General features: G+C 42.4%; 1 long non-coding RNA gene across 2 annotated transcripts in view; it reads left to right on the top strand.

Annotated features, from left to right (window-relative positions):
- LOC148442717 (uncharacterized) overlaps positions 1 to 15,929 on the top strand; it is a 37,009-nt gene that overhangs the window by 8,723 nt on the left and 12,357 nt on the right. For both annotated transcript variants that reach the window (XR_015875775.1, XR_015875776.1), the window contains one exon: positions 5,374 to 5,445. This is a non-coding gene — a long non-coding RNA (uncharacterized LOC148442717). The remainder of the gene's footprint in view (positions 1 to 5,373; positions 5,446 to 15,929) is intronic.

Below are 15,929 nucleotides of genomic sequence, written 5' to 3'. Positions count from 1 at the left end.
ACAGGACAACAGTAAGATCGTCAGACTATAAGGTATACGGGGCCTGATTCAGCAAGGAACGCAACTGCAAATTTGCACGCACCCGGTTGATTGTTTCACACCTCGTATGCATTGCACTGCGCGTGCGCAAACTATCCACTGCAATCGGAAAAGGATCACAGTGTGCACGCAGACCCTTCCGATTTTCAGTGACAAGAAGGGCCGTTTGGGGGTGCTCAGGCGAACGCAGGCGTGCCTGTGCATTGTAATACAGTTACAGGGGCTTGCATCATTAAGCCTCTGCGGCGGCATACGCAGCCAGAGGTGTAGTTGCACACAGGAAGTTATCCTGAGTGAGGTCTGGTCAACCACTATGATGCGTATGGGTCTGATGGTTTTCGATGTTACCGATGTTTTTGCTATCTTGCTAACTTTTCAGGCAACTGCATGTAGTGTTGGGCGTCTGCATTTTGTGCTGTGGCGGCAGTGCGAATACATTGATTATCATATTTTCGTCGCGGCCGGGTGCGTGCGAATTCTCAGCTGCGTACCTTGCTGAATCAGGCCCACTGGTAGGTGACAAGTAAATGGCAGACAGACAACCAGTGAGACAGTGAGCAGAGAGAACAGTCAATGGAGAAAGTTTGGCAGGAGTGGAAAAAATGTACAAAAACTCCACTTACTGGCAGTCTTACCTTCTCATTCTCCACATCAATCATTTTCTGTGTCAGGGCGGATTCCGTCACTTCAATCTGCTTTAACCACTGCAAATCCAGCACAAACAAAACACCCAGCCATTAATTCAGTTTGGAGCTTGATTCCTTTATTGCTTATTTACACTCACAGATGAACTTTTTGGTGATATTTTGTACATATCTGTTCTTAGTGACCATTAATATTTACTGGTTATATGTGTCCCTGTTCCTGCTGCTATGACAGGTCTGTGAGAACCAGAACTGCATATGTTTTCCATTACAAACGTTCTTTAATAATGTCCAAGCCAGGAATGCAAATGAGGAGAAATACTCAGCCATTTACTGATGATGGCGCTATAATCACAGTATGAATGAAGAAGTGTAAGATTGTGGCATAAGGATCTTATCCGTTATACAAAGTAACAAATGTCACTACAAAATACCATTACTGACACTTTAATCCATATAATAGCAATAATGTGTTATTTCTTACACTGTACTGACCAATGCAGACAGGAGAGATGGATGCCCCATAACACCCCCTGTGCATAGGTAGGGCTCCCTTGATTTTGAAATGGGAACTCTAGGTGGCTTTAAGCTTATGCATGATATTACATACATCCAAAGTTTCTTATAGGTCCCAAATAAGTAAAACACATATAGTAACCTGTTGCTTTAAGTATATTAGGATACTGACTTATGGGGAATAAGCAATAGCACTCTCACGTTCATAGTGCTGCTATCAGTCTCAGAGGAAGATATATCAAACCTTCCAAAGAGAAAAAAGGAAAATAATATACTTGCTAGTAGCTGATTGGTTGCTATGGGCAACAACACCATTTTTTTCTTATTAAAAGATTTGATACATTTCCCCTTGATCCTATCCCTTCCCGCCTTCTCCACTACCTCTCTCCTTTTGCCTGCTCGCCTCCTCAATCTCTCCCTCTCATCAGGCACTGTCTCCTCTGCATTCAAGCATGCCCTTGTCTCCCCATTCTTAAAAAACCCACCCTTGATCCTAACATTCTCTTCAACTACAGTTGCATCTCTCTCCTCCTTTTTGACTCCAAACTTTTGAGCGGATTGTCTACAACGGCTTCCATCCACTCCACTAAAGCTGCCCTCATGAAAGTCAACAATTACCTCCTTGCTGTTAAATCCAAGGGCCACTACTCTGTACTCATTCTCCTCGACCTGTCAGTTGCTTTTGACACTGTGGAACACCCTATCCACCTGCAAATCCTTCACTTCCCGGGTCTACATGACACTGCCCTCTCCTGGCTGTCCTCCTACCTCTCTGACCGATCTTTCTCGGTTTCCTCTCATGACTCCTCTCCCCCCCCCCACAGCCTCATACAGTAGATGTTCCCCAAGATTCTGTTCTTGGACCTCTACTATTCTCCCTCTATACTTCCTCTCTAGGTGAACTCATCAGCTCTTTTGACCTCCATTATCATCTCGATGCTGATGATACTCAAATCTACCTTTCCTCCCCTGATCTCTCCCCCTCTGCACAGACTCTTATCTACAACTGTCTCTCTGCTATCTCTTCCTGGATGTCCCAGTGATTTCTTAAACTTAGTATGACTAAGACAGAGCTGATCATCTTCCCACCGTCCCACATAACATCACTTCTCACTATTTATTTATCAATTGGTGGCATAACTAGCTCATCTAGCACCAAAGTGCGCTGTCTTGGAGTTATCCTGGACTTATCCCTCGCCTTCAAACTACATATCCAGAACCTCTCGCAGGTTCTAGATGTTTCCATCTAAAACATATTTCCAAGATCAGACCCTATCTCACCCAGGATGCTACTAAAACCCTCATACACTCACTGGTCATCTCCAGATTGGACTACTGTAACCTCCTCCTATCTGGCCTCCCCAAATCCCATATCTCTCCTCTCCAATCTGTCCTTAATGCTGCTGCATGGCTTATCTTCCTCTCCAAATGCTCTACATCTGCCTCTCCTCTCCTACAATCCCTCCATTGGCTCCCCTTCGCTTTCAGAACCTAATTTAAGGTTCTCACGCTCGCTTACAAAGCCCTCACCCAATCTTCTCCCATTTACATCTCTGATATCAACTCCCTTCACTATCCTGTCCGCTCTCTTCATTCAACTAATGCACGCCATCTTTCATGCCTACTGATTACTTCCTCCCCGTCTACCCCATCTGTGTCAAACTTGTTTATTTGCCCCTCCCTTTAAGAATGTACGCTCTTACAAGCAGGGCCCTCTACCCTCTTGTGCTTCTCCCTACTTTAGTTTCATCAACTTCTTACTCACCACTAGGGCACCTAACACTTGGTTGCTTATGCTCTGTTGCTTATCTGGATGTTATGGTTGCTAATGTAGCAATGTATATTATCCATGTCCTGGTCCTGTATTGTATTGTTCTGTAAGTCACTGGTCAACAATTTATGTATTTTGTAAGGCGCTGCGGAATACTTGTGGCACCATATAAATAAATGATAATAATCTTAATATAATTTTTTTGTGTGTTTTTACTAGATAATACATATGCATTAACACAGTTGACATATCAGAGTGTAGTTTGTCTTTTTTTCTTTTTTATTAGTGTGGTATAAGATTTGAGCTGCGTTCCTCTTATTCCACACTAGCATTTGTCACAGCTGGTTTCATTTGACGCATTTATCAAACAAAAAATTTTAAGGCGATTTTATTTGTATTTTTATTAATGATTGTATATATTCATCTAAGAAACATCTCCAGAATCACATTACTTTATGTACCTGCAATATCCTGCATTTGGGGCAATTCAATTCAATGCGATGTTGAATAGCCCTGGGACATATATATATGTCATTCCATGTGACTCACGCTATATGTCATGTTAATTTTTATAAGTTTAAATGCACCCCACACAAATTATAAGATGAAATTCAACATTTTAAAAATATAACAGTGATATATGGGGTAAGTAGTCATAAGTAATGCTTAGAAGCAGAAAATGGACATAGGAACGAAGCAGACTTTTATATTTATTTATACCTGCTCTCCTAATTATTTTTACAATATGTTATATTATACACTTATAAGACGCTAGACTTTTGATTGACACAAACACAAAACTGAATTTTAACCAAACTATACTGAAAAAAATAAATCAATTTTGACATGTGACTCATGTTACGTACGAATGTGACTCGTGTTACATTACTGTCCCCAGTCAAAGGACTCTGATACAAATTACTCAAACATGTAGAGTCCCTGTGAATTAACCAATGTATAAAATATTTTATCTGGTGATGATGACCATTTCCAGTTGCTGCCATCTTGCGCCATTGTGCTCACTAAGTATTCATCATCTCTGATGTCCTTGATCTCAACTGGGTAACTCTATTATATTCAACATAGAACCAGTCACCAATGTTAACTACATCATCAGAAGCCACTGTGACAGTTACAGTAAGTTCATAAGTAGAATGAAATGAAGTTGAAAATGTCTTGGCATCTGCTGTGATTCAATTTAATGTTCATGTATTGTGTCCTATACTTCATGGAATGGCATTAGCTATATATATATATATATATATATATATATATATATATATATATATATACACACACACACATGGTTTATATATATTCAGATCATAACACTGCATATAATAATTAGAGGTGGTCTAGTTACAGATTTATTTCCGTTTAACTTTGAATTAGTTTGTTGTAAGAAGTAGGATCAGTAACTCCCCAAGAGAATCTGGCTACATGCACTATACAGGTCTCATTGGGAGGCAGCTTATTGCAGGGTGCTAAGCAACCCACTGACAAAACACTATTGAGATGAAGCTTCAGAAATTGTCACACCAGTTCTTTCAATACTAATCTCCAATTAGCAACTAATCAAATTAATGGTCCCATTAAATAATGAGAAAAGCTTTCACGCTACAGAGTCCGATTACGATAAATAGGCTGTAATTCTTTGGCTTTATTTTATTACCAAGCAGTGTTCTTATCTAATAATTTTTATTTCTGGCAAAATCTGTAACCTTGTCAGCAAAATCAGGCGCATATCCGTATCCTTACCACCATTTGCTCTGGATTATGCCATCTCCCAATCTACGTAATTACATAGAAAGCTCTAACTGTGCCCACGTTGAAATATTTTCAACATTTAAATAATAAATTATTAGGACACCCCTTTAATTCTAAAGCCTTGGGCCAAAGCCTATGAGATATTTTCAATAATCCGAGCCTGAGCAGAATATCCGTGGAACAGAATTGTTACTTAATTGGTACTTGTGTGTTATTTCTTTGTATTACAAACAAGGTCAAGCTAATAGTGTGGAGTGAACACTACTAGATAAACTAGTCAGACATGAGCAAAATAATCCCATCATTTATTATTTAATTTGTGTTTCATAATTTTTTTGATTGCTCATAAGGGAATTTATTTGTGTAATAGTTCTAAAATAGTTTTTTGTGATTTTTTTTTTCTTTATTAGAAAAAAAAAAAAAAACTTTTAAAAAAAGAAGCTGTCAGAATTTTTTTTTAAGTTTTTTTAAAATAATTTTTTTGATTTGAAGCAGGAATAAAAAAAATAATTAGGCATTTTCCTAATGTATTATGAATATTTTATATAACGGCAGATAACATCAAATGGTAGATCCCGTGCAAACCAAATACTAACTAGCAACTATGTAAAAAGTTTTTTTTTTTTTTTTCTACAGACAGACAGCGCGTTGTTAACTGACAACACGAAAAGTGGAAAGAGGAAGAGTACCGTGATGTGTATCTGCTAGGTAAATACATTGGGACAGATCATTTGGGTGGAGCTATACTTAAAACAGCAGGATTTGCACTGGGTTTACCATGTTTTCCCTTCAGCTAAATGGTTCTAATTTCAGTACATGCATTCTATAAATTGTAAGCATGGGCAATGACAGCGCACATTAGCCTTTCCTGACCTGAATCTCCCATGTCCTTCTTAGTAAAAAGTTACAATGGCATACTGAGAAATAGAAGGATGTCATTGCTTATATACCACAGTACAGTGTCTCCCAAACGCATCCTCAGGGAGCACTAACAGCAGGGCCGTTACTAGGGCGGTGCGGCCGATGCCACCACACACAGCGAAAAATTCCCTGTGGCGGGACTGGCCGCCGACGCAATTTTTATTTGCCGTCACCCACTGCGATGTATGACACTAGCGGTGCATCCGGCTCCTTCAATGCAATCCAGCAATCCGCCTCCTCCCTTTGTTTTGGGGCGTTGCCAGGGCCCGCATGTTGCTCGGCGCCAGCCCTGAGAGATCCCTGGGCCAATTGCAGCACAAGGTAGCGGGACGGCATCCAAAGTTGGCAGCCAACATGGAGGAGGGAGGACAGCAGCTGTCAGGACACAGAGGCATTGTGGGGTTAGTGAGCGAGACAGAGAAGGTAGACGCTGGCGTGCCTCAGTAGCAAGTAACCGGCTGTCTAGTTACGGCTCTGACTAACAGTGCATGTTTTCCAAGTCTCCTTCCAGAATCACAAGTGAAATAATTAGCTCCACCTGTGGTCAGGGCCGGCACTAGCCCAAATTTTTTGGTAAGCGAGTATATTTTTTGGCGCCCCCAGGTATATTGTTGCGCATGCCCAAACAAATGAAGGGGCCGTGGTCTCATGGAAAAGCCATAATCATGACACACACCCCTTTACATTCCAACAGTCCTTTCCATTCCATATGCATCTTAATGCAGTCCCCACAGTAGTGCCCCTTACACAGTACCCCCAATATGTAATGCCCCCAGTAGTGGTCCCTTTTATGCAGGCCCCAAGTAGTGCCCCTTATACATTACCCCCAGTAGTGGTCGCCCTTATGCAGGCCCCCAGTAGTGATCCCCCCTATGCGGTGCCCCCAGTAGTTGTCACCCCCCCGTGCAGTACCCCTTGTGCCCCAGAAGTGGTCCCATTTATGCAGTGCCACAGAAGTGCCCCTTATATAGTGCCCCCAGTAGTAGTCCCCCCTATGCAGTGCCCCAGGAGAGGTCCCCCTTATGCAGGATTCCAGTAGTGACCCCTATAGTGATCCCCCTATGCAGTGCCCCTTTTACAGTACCCCTTTTCCCCCCAGTAGTAAGCCCCCAGTAGTCCCCCCTATGCAGTGCCCCCAGTAGTGGTACCCCCTATGCAGTGCCCTTTAAATAGTGGCCCCAGTTGTAGTTCCCCCTCCTATGCAGTACCCCCAGTATTGCCCTTTATATAGTGCCCCCAGTAGTGGTCCCCCGATGCAGTGTCCCCCAGTGGTAGTCCCCCCCCTTGTAGTGCCCCTAGTAGTAGTCCCCCTCTTGTAGTGCCCCTAGTAGTAGTCCCCACTTGTAGTGCCCCAGTGAAGGTTCCCCCCCTATGCAGTGCTCCCAGTAGTAGCCCCCCCTTGTAGTGCTCCAAGTAGTAGCCCCCACCTTGTAGTGCCCCTAGTAGTAGTCCCCACTTGTAGTGCCCCCAGTGGAGCTTCCCCCCCTATGCAGTGCCCCCAGTAGTAGCCCCTTGTAGTAGTCCCCCCCTTGTAGTGCCCCAAGTAGTAGTCCCCCCCTTGTAGTGCCCCAAGTAGTAGTCCCCCCTTGTAGTGCCCAAAGTAGTAGTCCACCCCTTGTAGTGCCCCCTAGTAGTAGTCCCCTCTTGTAGTAGTCCCCCATCTAGTTTTCCCCCCTTGTAGTAGTCGTCCCCCTCTTGTTGTGCCCCCAAGTAGTAGCCCCCCCCCTTGTAGTAGTCCCCTCCCTCCCGGTAGACACACACGTAATTAAAAAAAAAAACACTTACCTGAATCTCCGTTCCGGCTCCTGCTCCCACTGCTGCCATCAGATCCTCAGTCTGTCCTCCCGGGCCGCTCTGCATTATGGGAGAGACGTCATGGTAGAGATGACAGACTCTCATTGGCTGCTAATTAAAACAAACACACAGCTGCCGGCGCCGGTGGCTGTGTGTTTGTCACTGTGTAGTGCTGACCGAACTCCGTCCGGTTAGCACTACACGTGCGGTGCAGCTGTGTCACAGAGACACAATCTGCCCACGGCCCGCATGGTCGCAGCTGAGGCACCCTCCACTATGTGGCGCCCTACTCAGCTGCGTACCATGCGTATGTATAGAACCGGCCCTGCCTGTGGATCTTTTAAAATGTATCATCCAGTAATGAATACACCTGTGCACCAACTAGGAAAAATGGAAACCGTGCTCTGTTAGTGCTCCCTGGGGAATGAGTTTGGAAAAGACTGCCATAAAGTACATTATTCGTTATAATATATGAGTAGTAGTTTTATGACAAATAAATTCAATATTTTAATCACTACTGTACATTTTTTTTTCTTTAGATTGTATTTAATGACAGTATAAGTGAAGCTGTCAGACTATTACACAGCTATGTCTTGTGACGGAAATAATGGTGACTGTATGGTCTATGTAGAGTGGGGTTTGGAGCAGGAATCTGCTAAGTATATTGTGATCAGTGTAACATTTGTCAGAGATACATTTGATAGAAGAATATACGAATGAAGCCGAGAAGCTGTAAGTACTGTGCAAAAGCAATGTACAGCAATGTACGGACACATTTAAAATATATTGGGAGAGACGTATCAAGTCTTGGTGAGAGATAGAGTGGAGAAGTTGTCCAAAACAACCAATCAGATTATAACTGTTTTAATATTTATACAGCACAGTCTTTTAAATGACAGTAAGCGGATGGGTAGCTACGGGCACCTTCCCTGCTTTAGCTCTCTCCAAGGCTTGATACATCTCCCCTTATAATCTTTATGACTCTTGGAGGCCACCGTAGTGAAAGATATCATTAGTTATGATAACTAGTTATAGCAGAAATTGATAAATATACCTTTTGCAACTGTTTATACAAATGTTCATATCACTCATCTATTATTATTATGGAAATGTTATACAGTATCGTATTTCTCTTTTGAAAAATAAGTGGCTTTAAAAAATAATTTGATGGGGGTCCTGACATTTACATAAAGCTGGGATTTCTGCCGACGACCAGCGGATCACTATTTTTAGAAGTGGGGAGGGGTTCATTTAAATTCAGTATTTAAAACAAACCCTATAATTTGTCCACATACTGTAGATACGGGCACATTACACACAGTATTTCCCCTACATGCCGGGCAAACACAGTGCAATAAGAAATGTACATGGCGCTCCTCCATGTAGTGACAGGTCTGTACCTTCTCGCAGAGTGACAGCACAGTTCCCGCCTGGATTACTGCCACCTGTTCTTCATTCCGCAAATTCTGAAAGAAATGAGAAGATCACATAGGCTCTAATTTCTCCACGTCTGAGAGGAAGGCCTACCAAGTACATTATTTTGTTCCCCCAAAACTACCATCTAAAAAGCCACCCTTTTTCCTCTATAGTGCATGTTCTAATAATGTTGTCAATATTCACAGTGATCGGCTACATGCTTATATTTAAATGATCGATGAAATGCACATTTAGATCACACCCCCATAGGGTGCACATTACAATACGCAATTCTGTGCTACCTTACGGCTGATGTGCTGCATTGTCTGCATCATTCCTAAATGAATCAACCCCCAAGTGACTGCATCCAGTGTGTGTCTGTAGACACAGGTAATAATGTAACTAGTACAGTAGATAGCAATGTCCCAGACTCATAGGAAACACAATGCCAAGCTAATAAATGTATAAATAGATGCATTTAATACATACAATATATTTACCTATTGCAGGAGTACATTCATTACAATTTGACCATGCCACCCATAGAGCTGGCTCCTATGCCCGTGCCCTCCCGTTTACCAGTTCTAGACCTCCCCCTGAGTATTTTGTTGTACCGGTCAGAAAAGCAATTGGTAAATGAAGGTTACAGTTGTAAGCTGTGGCTGAAGATGTATTTTTCCATACACAGGTCCTGTATAATCTGGCTCTGTGTAAAGACTGTACCTGACTAGTAATGTGACTTATTACCCTGTCACTGCGACATGAGTGTCAGCCTGAGGGTGCTCCCTCCAATCTATTGGGAATCATACAAGAGATCAGAGGCTGCAACTGTGATATTAAACAGAATGATCCCCAGCTAAATCTCATCCCCGCACTTTAGCTCATGGATTTGTGTCACTCCAATGACTCATGAAAGGCTGAGGACCGCTGACCCACGGTCAGTTACTGTTATATTGTATCTATTTTTTCATTAGAAGAACTATTGGGAAAGATGAAATAGATTATATCGTTAATATCTTTGGAACACACACTGGAGAGCTTTTCACCTGGATTTCATGGACTTTGTCCACTTCAAAATCATGATGTAAATTTGAATAGAAAAAAATAAACCATAACAGAATGTTGGGGCTTGTGCAGTCAGACACAGCCAGTGTAGTGCACAAACACACTGTAGCAGGGGTGAGGAACCTTTTTACTGCCGAGGGCCATTTTGATATAGATAACATTATTTGCGGGCCTGGTGCAGGCCACTCCCCCTCCGTCACAGGGGCGTGGCCACAATTTCCGGTGATTACAGCAATGCCTGGAGCATCCTCAGGATGCTCCGGGGAGCTGTAAGGGCAGCGGCGTGAACGTCTGAAGCGTCCTAAGCACGCTCCTGGCGGCACTGCTGAATAGATTCTGGCTGCACGGTGCCATTCTAGGCACCCAGCTAGCCAGATGAGGCTAGCAGAAAAAAAGCTCCAAGGGCCAGTCCAAATGATTCCTGGGGCCTTATACGGCCCCCGGGCCTGAGGTTCCCCATCCCTGCACTATAGCAATACATTGAGATGGAAATGGGTATCCCCAGTAGAACATGTCCATCTGGGACTGATGCAGAGAGTTGCCGATATTTTCCCAGCCCCCTCTGGGAGAGCTCCGGAGGGGGCATCCATGTTCTATAGGCAGGGGTGCGTGGTGCCACAAACGTGTCATTGCTGCTGTGCCCCCCTTCCACCCCCTCCCAGCTGTTTAAAGCAGCAATTTGCACCATGTTACAGTGGCTGTTCCGCAAGAGATTGCAAGTATGGTTATATTTAGAATGGGTGTGCATTGGTCAAAAGAAGCATGCATGTAAAAAAAAAGGTGTATATTCGCAAATATGCACAGCTGTATACATCTTGAGATGGTACCATATATGCGCACCTGGTTTGCTAATAGTTAGCATGATCAGTGAGTACAGTAAGTGAGCCTACCCTATACTAGGCACACAAAATAAGTATCCAAACAGGCTTATTGTAGCATATGTCCATGTGCAAAAGCTTGATCTGGCACAATGTATGAGATATGTGCGGTGTGCATCATTTGCATTTTAATACGGGCCCCTATACGGGCTGGGAACTAAATGCAGGATACATTTTTGCAGTAAATAAAGGTTTTTGGCATAATCTTGGGGAAGGTTATGGGCCTACCCACCACACCCGGGTAACCTCTGTAGGGTAGGTCCCTAATATACTAGGGTTCAAATCCAGAGGCAGGACACCTCCAAACTGGCCCAGCAAAGCCACCCCAAGGCACCTTAATAATAAGAAAACTGAAGTGTAAAGGAAATAGTTAAGAGCAGCCGCAGCTGCATATAAAGAATAAAAATTAAAAAGTGAAATACATATATAAAAAACAGACAGTGAAGCGTTAAAATGTGTTGTAAAGGAAAAATGTGTTATAATGCGGTGCCTGAAGCAGATCAACCAAAGCAATCCAGGGGGACCCACGCCCCAAGAATGAACCAAAGCTGCACTACACAGTCTAAATATTTGCAGGACTTACCCATATTGTGCCTCTGACTGGTATGCATATTACAATGCCAGACTCCATGCTCTAAACCAATGTGGTAGGGGTGCTAGTCTGAGTGGAAAGTGTGTCAAGCTTTCAGGTGTGCAAAGCAAATCACTGATTGGATTACCTAGAAAATGGGTCTAAGACTGCACCTGTGGAGACCATTGATATATACACAAGCGGTGCCTTGGGGTGGCTTAGCTGGGTTAGTTTCGGGGTGTCCTGCGCTCTGGATTTGAACCCTAGTATGTTGTTAGGGACCTACCATACAGCGGTTACCCGGATGTGGTGAGTAGGCCCATAACCTTGGCCAGGATTATGTCAAAAACCTCTATTTACTGCAAAAATTTATCTATTTATATATAATCAGTTAATTTGGAGTTGTGCACTTTTTGCGTATATATCAATGGTCTCCACAGGTAGCACCTCCAATTATATATATATATATATATATATATGTTCAGGGTGTGCAGTCTGAGGCCCATTTTCCATGTAACTAAATGCAGAATGTAAGGGCGAATTATGGGCAATGTTGGGTGCCTTTGCCAGCGCTCCAAAAAACATCACATTGCCGGCGTAGCCCGCACATTGCACCTAATTGAATTGATCCCCTATTAATTTTAAATTGGACACTAGAATGATATGTGTAATGTAAGTCACTAAATTGCTTGCATTGAGTTCTTTAGTATGCTCTCTGTATTGTATATGAGTAACTAGAACTAATTCTGCATGGAGTACTGGTAGGATAGGGATGTGTTATAGATGATTTATTGCTTTCTGAAAAACAAACACATTTCTTACACTGGATGAAAACGGACAAACTCCTCATATGCGTCACCAGGGTGTTTATTTATCACAGTATTAAGCCCAAGAATGTCACTATTTTATATCAATAGTGACTGATTTATGCACGTCCATGTAGAGCGCGCAGTCACTAGCAAATTTCCATCCAGCCGGGGTGCAACAGTATAGCCACAATCTCCCTTAATGTGCTCTACACATACAGTGCCTTGCAAAAGTATTCACCCCCCCTTGGCTATTTACCTTTTTTGTTATATTACAACCTGTCATTTATTATTCTTTTACATCTGAATTTTATGTGATGGATCTGCACAAAAGTGTCTAATTTGGTGAAGTGTAATGAGAAAAATATATATAAAAAAGAATCTTTATAAATAAAATTCTGAAAATTGGCATGTTGATATGTAATCACCCCCTTTGCTATAAACCAACTCAAAAGTTCTGGTGCAACCAATTACCTTCAGAAGTCACAATTAGTGAAATGAAGTACACCAAAAGGGCTGCCCATCAAAACGCAAAGACCGGGCAAGGAAGGCATTAATCAGAGAGGCAGCACAGAGTTTTAAGGTAACCCTGAAGGAGCTGCAAAGTTCCACAGCAGAGATTGGTGTATCTGTGCATGTGAAGGCGTACACTCCATAGAGCTGGGCTTTATGGAAGAGTGGCCAGAAAAAAGCCATTACTTAGTGATAAAAATAAGAAGACACGATTTGAGTTTTCCAAAAGGCATGTGAGCAACTCCCCAAATGTATGGAGGAAGGTGTTCTGGTCAGATGAGACTAAAATTTAACTTTGGCCACCAAGGAAAACGCTATGTCTGGCGCAAACCCAACACATCCAATCACCCCAAGAACACCATCCCCACAGTGAAACATGGCGGTGGCAGCATCATGCTGTGGGAATGTTTTTCAGCAGCAGGGACTGGGAAACTGATTTGAGTCAAGGCAAAGATGGATGGTGCTAAATACAGGGATATTGAGCAAAACCTGTTTCAGTCTGCCTGTGATTTGAGACTGGGACGGAGGTTCACCTTCCAGCAGGACAGTGACCTGAAGCATACTGCTAAAGCAACACTCGAGTGGTTTAAGGGGAAACTTTTAAATGTGTTGGAATGGCCTAGTCAAAGCCCAGATCTCAATCCAATTGAGAATCTGTGGTCAGACTTGAAGATTGCTGTTCACAAGCGGAAACCATCCAACATGAAGGAGCTGGAGCAGTTTTGCCTTGAGGAATGGGCTAAAATCTTAGGGGCAAGATGTGACAAGCTCATAGAGACTTATCCAAAGCGACTTGCAGTTTTAATTGCCGCAAAAGGTGGCTCGACAAAGTACTGACTTTAGGGGGGTGAATAGTTATGCACGCTGAAGTTTTCTGTTATGTTATCCTAAATGTTGTTTGATTCACAATATAAAAAAAACACAACTTCACAGTTGGCATGTTCTGTGAATGAAAAGATGCACACCTTCAAACAATCCATTTTAATTCCAGGTTGTGAGGCAACAAAACATGAAAAATGCAAAGGGAGGGGGTGAATAGTTTTGCAAGGCACTGTATATGCAAGGAAAGATAGAAGAGAGGGCACTCACCGTTGCAGCAAAAAAAGGTTATTTATTACATACCACCAGTGTCATTAATACAGTGTCCAACGTTTCGGTCATATTTCAGACCTTTTTGCTGCAACGGTGAGTGCCCTCTCTTCTATCTTAAAATAAAATAAATATATGCAGTATATATATATATATATATATATATGTATATATTATTATTATATACAGTACTTAAAAAAGGCACTCAAAAGGGCCTTAAAATAAAACTTGACTTATAGAAAATACATTTTGGCCTTGGACATTACGTCATAGTTAACGAAAGGTCCAGGAATGGAGTTCCTTCTGAAAAATAGCACCGATTGTTCCTTTACCTCACAAGCAGGGTCCATCCCATGGGCACAGAGGTCATGTGACACACGAGCAAGGTCCATCCCATGGGCACAGAGGTCATGTGACACACGAGCAGGGTCCATCCCATGAGCACAGTGGTCATGTGACACACGAGCAGGGTCCATCCCATCGGCACAGAGGTCATGTGACACACGAGCAGGGTACATGTGACACACGAGCAGGGTCCATCCCATGGGCACAGAGGTAATGGGACACACGAGCAGGGTACATCCCATGGGCACGTGACACACGAGCATGGCCTTTTCAATACATTAGCAAAACTGGTATTTGCGGAGGTCTGACTGCTACAGGCGCTCTACTAGTCAACTTCAAAGTGATGAAATAGGTTATAAAATATTGTGGGTATCAATTGTATTAAAACCACACCCACATCTTAATAAACCACACCAATAAACACCCCCCTGTCCATAAACTCCGCCCCTGCACCCCCACCTCATTAAATTTTTCCCCTCGCTTTTGATGTAAACAGGGAACAAAAGCTTCCACTCATCTTCACATCTTCGAAAATGTGATTAAATGTCAAATCACTGAAATTCTGTCAACACATGACGATCATTGCAAACATGTCATTTTTGTGAATGCCATTGGTAGCACGCTAGGAAATTCAGCTTGTGTATATTAGGTCCTGTCGTCCTGTAAGAGCAACAAATCCACTAGAATCAAACATGGTGACTAGACAAGAACCGTCATGCATTCGTGAATTAGAGAATGAGGAGAGGTTGTGAAATTACCCCATTATCTCCAAGTATATCCAGCTTCTTCATAAGCTCTGAGATATCCACATCCTGGAAGAGAGAGTGGCCAACATAATGAATATACAAGACACAAATAGCCCATGTCCCAGCTGACAGTAACACTCCAGATAGATCTACAAGACACAGAACAGCTTCAAGCAAGTGCACAGACAGCAATGCGACTAGAAGGTGGAGATGGTCACAAGAAATACATACCATGCAGTTATATTCTGTAGGCTCTCTATGCCCCTCTGAGGTCTGCAACAGATTGTAGAGCAATCAGCTGCAGGTCTCCCTGTCTCTAGAGCTTGATTCACTACTCAAGCAATCAATACAGGCTGTTCTATGCATGACATGATCAATTATGTCTATACAGTGACATGATCGATTATATACCAGACTGCACACACTCTAGTAGCACTAGGACAAAGTTATAATAAACAGTTTTGTTTTGTCAGCTAAACATTAGTGCATAGAATATGGATATACTGAAAATGTAGATTATGGTATTATATATTTTTTATTATCTTCGCTTGATACTGTATCTGTGTGTATAGATCTACATTAAATTAGCAGGGACATTTCAGGTTAAAGATCAAGCAGATTAGTCTTACTGTATATTACATATATTGAGTATATTGCTGTTGGTTCATACTGTATGTGAGCTGTGTGTATAACAATATTGAATTGATAGCAGAAAGTATCACTGGAGATATCACATTACTGCTTTCTGCTTTTGTGCAGTGTCCACTTTAAGACATCATCAACTCAGACGACTGCCATCTATTGAAACAAAAATGTCTCTTTTATATAGGTCACACTGATGGGTAATGCATGATGTGGTACAGTATAGCATCAGGCATCTCTCATCACTCAGACTTAAGAGTGTAGGTGGCAACAGTGATCTATTTTGTAATGATCTGCAGAGAAATAATAATGGAATACCCTGTACAGGGAGAAAGAAGCATAACTTATTCAACAAAAATATATAGGCAGATGGTCATAGTGTTATGTAAATACAGTAACTGTCATC

The sequence above is a fragment of the Taudactylus pleione genome, unplaced genomic scaffold (assembly GCF_031769625.1).
Source record: "Taudactylus pleione unplaced genomic scaffold, aTauple2 ptg001408l, whole genome shotgun sequence".
NCBI lineage: Eukaryota > Metazoa > Chordata > Amphibia > Anura > Myobatrachidae > Taudactylus > Taudactylus pleione.
This window is presented reverse-complemented; position numbering and strand designations above follow the sequence as displayed.